Source organism: Hydra viridissima, unplaced genomic scaffold (assembly GCF_058129835.1).
Source record: "Hydra viridissima isolate aposymbiotic clone 2 unplaced genomic scaffold, HvirCarnegie_v1 scaffold_10, whole genome shotgun sequence".
Classification (NCBI taxonomy): domain Eukaryota; kingdom Metazoa; phylum Cnidaria; class Hydrozoa; order Anthoathecata; family Hydridae; genus Hydra; species Hydra viridissima.
Genome location: NW_028324309.1, coordinates 2,411,670 through 2,418,659, shown reverse-complemented (window position 1 = coordinate 2,418,659; position 6,990 = coordinate 2,411,670). Strand labels below are relative to the sequence as shown.

The following is a 6,990-nucleotide window of genomic DNA, read 5'->3' as shown; positions in this document are numbered from 1 at the left end:
TCTATAACTAAGTTTAATTACTTCAGTCATCATGAGGAGCATTTTTACAAATCTTCTAACTTAACAATCACTTTTTTTTTAAACAAAACTTGTTTAACTTAAATTACTTGTCTAATTGTTAATTACGTGACAGAAGCGGAAACGTCCGAGTAAAAAATTCATAGTTCGCTATACACGCTTAAATCAAACCCCGTGTGCATGAAATCAAAAAACCGGCAAAATGTTTTTAACGTTCAATAAACTCTCTTTATAAATAAAAGTTAAATCGAGAGTGAAAATTTAAATCGAGAGTGAGAACACCCATAAGCAGCCTCCATAATTAGCTTTTTTTGAAGAAGAAGATTTTTCGAAGCTTTATTGAAACAAGAAATCAGAAGTTAATGTTAAATCAGTGCTTGTGAACATCAGCATGAACATTAGAGAGAAAAGGGATCTAATAAAGCCAAAAAAGTTTATAAACATTCAAAAGTAAGGCAATCTTAAGGAAGGGACAAAAACTTCATTAGAAAATTCTCATGAACGCGAGTTACAGCAAAAAACGTTTGTAAACAAAGGTAATACGCAGTTTTTGTTGAGACTTTACAAATTTATAAGCTAAAACTATTTTCAAAATAGAACACACAAGGCATGCTCCCGCAAAAATCCCTGGAAAGCTCTATTGAACACTTCAAAAACAAACTGATCTGTGAAAACAGCTGTTTGTATTTTGTTTTATCTTCTTCTATGTCTTCACCATTCCACCGAAAGAAAAATAAAAGTAAATGCATATAGAAGTATTTGTTACAAGCTTCTAACAGCTATTTTTTTTTCATAACATCTCACAACTGTTTCCTGGATTTTCATTTATCAGAGTTTGATTGAAAAATAAGTATTAAGTCCGACCTTCAGTCTTCACAATTGAATGTTTGCTGAAAACATTTCTGATAGGAAAAAGCGTGATTTGTGAAATGTTTTGAATTCCTAAATGGTCTTTCAGATTTCCTAGTTAATGAAGGTTTTCTGTCCGCGAAAATGTTTCCTGATTCGAAATTTGCCTTCGCCTGTGTTAAAAGGGATGACGTTTTCAAATTCATCCTGCAAAGGTGCCAAAGTTACGTCAAAGTTTCCCAAGGAGTATTACTCTTGCTAATAGGTCGCTTCTAATGAGCATTTATTACAAGTTTTTAATCTCTTCTGGCAGTTTTTATTGACGAGCAATGCTTGGTTAGTGTCTAATTTTTTTATATTGGTGTAAACATAAAACTCAGAAATAATAGGGCGTCTGCCAAATGTCACGATTGTTTACGTTCGTTTAATGCATGCCAATCGTTCACCATTTGTAATGGTATGATTCAGCTTGTTTTCTCATACGTTTTGTTGTGAAAATATGATCCTTCAACAACTTTTTTGATAACTGAAGTTTGCTGAAGTTTGAATCAAATTCCAGAAACGGTCCTCATCACGTCTGAAATGAAAATACCCTTGCTCTCATAGTCTTTAGTGTGAAAAAAATGCAAAAGACGTAAAATTTTATACCTACAAGAATTGTAAGATTTTAATCAAAAAGCATTTAAACTTTCTTTCAAAAAACTTGAAGGTACCTAATTGCTCAATTCACAATGGCTCCTCCCTCAGCCTTTTGTTTTAAAGTTCTTACTTATTTTTTCCATTTTAATTAGTTTAATTAAATCTGTACAATAAAAACCAAAATGTAAACCCATCAATTTACCGGCTAATCTTTTCTTAAAAGTATAATTGAAATGAAAAACCTTTACACTTTCCATTTAAGGTGTTTTAGGAGTTGAGTTAAATCTTTGGGATAAAATTGAATATTTCCTTTTTTCATGTTATTTTTAAAGGAAAACTTAGAGTTACGTATAAGAGTTTTGGAAAGCTTGACGAAGCATACTCTTTAAAACGTTAGCCTTAAACTGCCATTACTAAACTCTGATCGAGCGCACTCGTCATTGATATATTATGGAAGACATGCGCGTTCTCAAATGCTCTTCTCGAAATAACGCCTTTAAAGTGAATAAAACTTAATTGTAAACCTTTTCTATTTCCTGCTAATTACGGACCAGCAGTCCGCGGAACACTTGCAAACGGCAATATACTCGATCAATGGGTAAAGCCATTTATTTCTTTTTATACCATTCTCAACAGAAATCTTACATTTAGTTCTAAACAACGGATTACTTCAAAGATTAACTTTGATGTAAAATAACGCTTTCAAACGCATTTACTTTTCTTATATAAAAAAAAGTGTTTTCAATTTCCTTTTGTAACCTGGCGTAAAAATCATTTATGTCTAGTGAAAATAATTCAGCTCATTCTATAGAGTTTCTTGTTTCTATTAGAAAGGAATTATAAAATCTGTCAATGCCGTAATCGCGGAATGTTTAAGTTTGACAATCTATGCTTACTACTAGTTTATTCCCTACCTAAAATAAAAATCAGGATAAATTTCTTTTAACAAGCGAATGGAACCTAATGAATTTTTATATTGGCTTTTCATCGAAAACGCCATTCGCTTCTTCCAAACCGAAATAAAAATGAGTTGAAAAATATGTTGGAAAACCATGTTGTTGTTTTTTTAATGGATATAAAAAGTGCACTTTTGCTTTTTTTTGTTTTTATGAACATATACTTTTATGTATCTGTCGCCAACGTTGCTAAACTTTTAGAATTAAACGGTAACATATGTGGAACTCTTTGCTAACACGATCATTCAACTTAATCTGTCTAAAAAATCCGTTTAAACATGGAGTCTCCTTAGCAAGTATAAAGCAGTCGTTAAAGCAGATAATTAGCAGCATCCGTTGGACCAAACTAAATATGCCTAAATCAAAAAACATTCCTCTAGTTAATAGTTAAGTAGGCTATTAATAAACATATAATACACAGAGTTTTGAAATAAAAAATACTTCACCTTTATTTTCTATTTATCCCTTGTACCTCCTAAATATTTTTATAGGTTACAAAGTTACATAGAGGCAGACTGTTTATTATTAAGTCTATATTCGATTTTCATACTCAAATCGCAAATGATTCATTAAAAGTATTTTGGTTGTGACAGACATCAAAAATATTTTTTGCGTAATGAAACCAAACCAACATAGAAACACAAGATTTGATATTCAACCAGTGTCTCTGAATTTACTATTAACTTCTTATCAATATGAAGATGATAGTGGTAGCAAACAATAGACTGTAAAACTTGATAAAGAGTAATTTAACTAATAAAACAACGACATAACAAAGACAAGTTTAACCGCCACAACTGGGACGCATGAATTAACCGCTGCAACAAACTCACAAAAATGAACGGATGCATCGGGAAGGCAAAATTGCAGACCTTGCTATGCTTTTTTTCAATATTTTATCTTAAACATTCCAGGTTACATTTAAAATGTTGCGAAATAAACTATTTATGCAAAAACATATTATTGTATTTAAAAAAAACAAAAAACATTTATATTGTAACTTTAAACTGCATATTCAAGAAATGATCCTACGGAAGCTTGACTCCATTGTTTTAAGAGTTTTTTCTTATTAACGAATATTTCAACATTCTACATATTCAGACAAAAACGAGCGTTATTAATAAAAATTTTAACAATGTATTATTGCACAATGACCACGACATCATCTTTATCAAAAAAGTTTAATACAATTAAAAATGCTTTAAGTTAATAAGAAAACGGTCGTTTCATTTTTAACTTTGAAATTATCAACGCTGCTTGCCAAAACGACTCTCCAGGGTTCTTCCGCTAGTTTCGAGATTTTATCAAAAATGCGGTAGTTATTGCGCAAGAAATTACACATAGAAAAATGATAAAATACCTAAACACCTTTTTTAATAAAAGTTTCTTTTGCGAATAAAGTTAATGCTTCGTTGTTCAAACTTCAGTCTCACAAAAAATGCGGTCAAATAAAAAAACAAACGTCACTTACCCAAACCTTTAATCTGTTCAACACTGTCTTTGAAAAAAGCTTCGTCTGGAGAAAACAAAGGTTACCTCAAAAGACGTTACTTCTCGAAAAAGAATGGTTATCTTCTGCAATTAATCATCATCACAAACTTTCAGCGCAGGTTTTGTTGAACGTGGTGTTTTTGGTCTTTGAGCCGTTCACTTCAGTTTTGACTCTTTTTAATGATCAACAAACACCTTTTTGATTAAATAATGCTCTTTATAACAAAAATCTGTTAGATTCTTGATGTAATACCTATATAAAATAAAAGTTTGCATATTATTTTTCTATATAATACGTAGGGTTTTGTTTTAGCTTTAGCTTTAGTACTTATAAAAGTTATTGATAATAACAAACAAGAAAATTTAAAAACAAATCAAAAAATTAAATTGTTAAACTCTGAACTGTTTAACCGAAAACATTAAGACTATTTGTTTAGAAGAAAAGTTTTTCTTCTTCTTTAAAGTTAGAGAACCAACATAATATGGACTCTGGTTTAATAGACCTCGCTTTCTGCGATTTCGATCAAAACATGTAACTAACGATTAGAGATTTGTTTTACACCCATTATTTTACTATCAAAAAAAAAAAAGATTTGGTATGATAATGAAGACTCAACTCCATTATCAGGATCAAAAAACATCTTTCAAAATTTTAACTTTTTGCTCTAAATTAGTCGCCAGTTTTAATGGAAATCCGAAGACAAGGGTAATCAGCTCGTAATCGTATGTTTGAAAATTCTTTATGCCCTGCCGTGCATCTTAGATTTAGGAATGCTGACTTTTTTTTGTTAGTTTTTAATAGTAATTCATGAACCGCATAAAAGCGCCTTTAATCCTGTTTATTATAAATAGAACTTGACGTGGGAGTGATTTTGCATACCAAAGCGTGGCTTTAAGTAAAACTCCACCTTAGACAGTTAATCTGTGCGTCTGTAAGTATTTCAATTTGAGGACGTTAGCTTTGGTCTTTCAGAAGAGTTAACTGCAGATACTTCTTCATCGGTTTTGATCACACTCACGAAAAATAAAAATGAACGTTGTATACGCAATATTATTGATCCTACTTCACAGAGGAAAGATGAACACGGCTTTACCAACTGCAGAAAGAGTAGATGTTTGTCAAAACAAATGCAAATTTGAATTACTAAAGATTTGTATCGGTGATACATCAAGCTTATCCACAGGAGAATTGTTGGAAAAATGTCGAAAAGATGTGGAAAGTTGCCAGGTCTTTTGTCAAACTGTTTTAAAAGAAAATTGATAAATAATGGACAAAGGTTTTGTTTTTTGTTTTAATCTAGAATCGGTATACAAACTCATAAAGAAGAACCTCGAGAGCTTTTAATGTTCAAATGCAGAAAAAGCGATATGATGTCGAGAATCACATTTAAAACCTTGCAAGCATACAACTTCAATCAAAACAATTTCTTACTTTTATGCTCAAGACTGGTAAATATTTCAGATGTTGTCTTCGTGCAAACCATATTTCGTATAAATATATAAATATGTAAATGTAATATACCTACTATGTAATATAAGAAACGGATACCTTAGCAGTCTGCAACAATAAATAGGTTTTGAAGAAAGAATAAAAATGTTATACCTATATAAGAATTATGTGGTTGTAGACTGCTAATAAATGTCTTCTGATTCTTGTAAGAAGACGTTTGTTAGCAATCTACACCTATATAACTCGTAACTATCACAAGAGACGCAAACTAAATTCTATGCAAAAGTATCTTTCTTAAGGAAGTATTAAGTATTTTAACAAACAACTTGATTTGTGTTTGTTTAAGATGAAATCAGCGAGATAAACTTCAGCTGTTGTTGGTTGCTCGTTTAGCTTGCCTACCTTCTGTTTATACTTTTTGTTTTAAGTAGTAAAATATATAAAAAATGAGCGAGTATAGGTTTAAATGTAAATATACCAATGACATCTTAACGCTGAATAATACCTTTGCCATAGCCCAGATTTGAAGAAAAATGTTCAAAAAGAGATCTTGGACGAAATATGATTTTCAATCTGACCAGAGGCTTCAACATTGAGTTCAGACTTCGCATTCATAAGGAATGCCCGTCAGCTGAAGCATGATAAATTTTAGTAACTATTAAAAAATACATTTTTTTTAAAAAAATAATTGTTCGAAAAATAATACTTTAGTGGGAATTGAGTTTGAGTTGAACATGCTACCATAATAACCATAAAAACTTTAACACTTCCTCAAGAAAATATATTTTTAGGTAAGCTGATTCATATTATACAAAAGTTGGTTGATATAGCAGGACGAAATTTTTAAAAAACTTAATGAAGTGTTAGTCTCTAATCTCTAAATATAACAAGCATGACAACAGACATATTTGTATAAACAAATCAGGAACATTTGTCTGCCACCAAAGTATTTTATAAGAATCTTTCCAAAATCTTTCTTTTATTTAATTCATAATTTACATAAAGTCAGAGCATCAGTTGCTTAATCAGTAATATTTTGGCATATTAACAATGTTATGAATATAATAAGATTACTATAAAGGATTTTATTGCTTTTAATGATTAAACATACTTGTGCTTTCTAGGCAAGTATATAAGATGTCACTATAAGTATAACTAAATTACCAATCAAGTCTTTAATCAAAACAATGCAAAAATAAAAACGTATTTCGATTTCTGTTTCCATACTCCTTCACTTGATATTTGATTGCTCATGTTTAATACTGTAAAATTCCAATAGTAAAACTTTTGTTCTGGATAATTATTTACTATTTAAAAAATTCTGAAACCTCTTTGAATGAATTATTAGAATTACAATGATAACAGTTGCTTGGCTTTTGTAATTAAAACATGCAAGTTTTTATTTGACAACAAAAAGTGAGTTTTCAGATTTCTGAAATAATCGAGAACTTTCTAACAAAATGGAAGAAAGCGCAACGCCTGAATGTAATGTAATTTGAAGAAAGTGAAGTGCGTTAAAAAAAATACAAATTATTTTACAATAAACCGACTGATCTTCGTTTTAAGATCCCTGAAAAGGAGCGTGAA

The 6,990-nt window shown here is 30.4% G+C and overlaps 1 long non-coding RNA gene across 3 annotated transcripts; it reads right to left on the bottom strand.

Moving 5' to 3' along the window:
• Window positions 1-642: 642 nt before the first annotated feature.
• Window positions 643-6,667, bottom strand: LOC149882596 (uncharacterized). Of its 3 annotated transcripts, none has more exons than XR_016456102.1 (3): window positions 6,568-6,667; window positions 2,909-4,206; window positions 643-2,818 (listed from the first exon to the last, which is right to left on the bottom strand). It is a non-coding gene; the product is annotated as an uncharacterized LOC149882596 (long non-coding RNA). The 3 variants fall into 3 exon arrangements; XR_016456104.1 differs by having other exon boundaries at window positions 643-1,444; window positions 3,934-4,206; XR_016456103.1 differs by having other exon boundaries at window positions 6,515-6,631.
• Window positions 6,668-6,990: the final 323 nt, after the last annotated feature.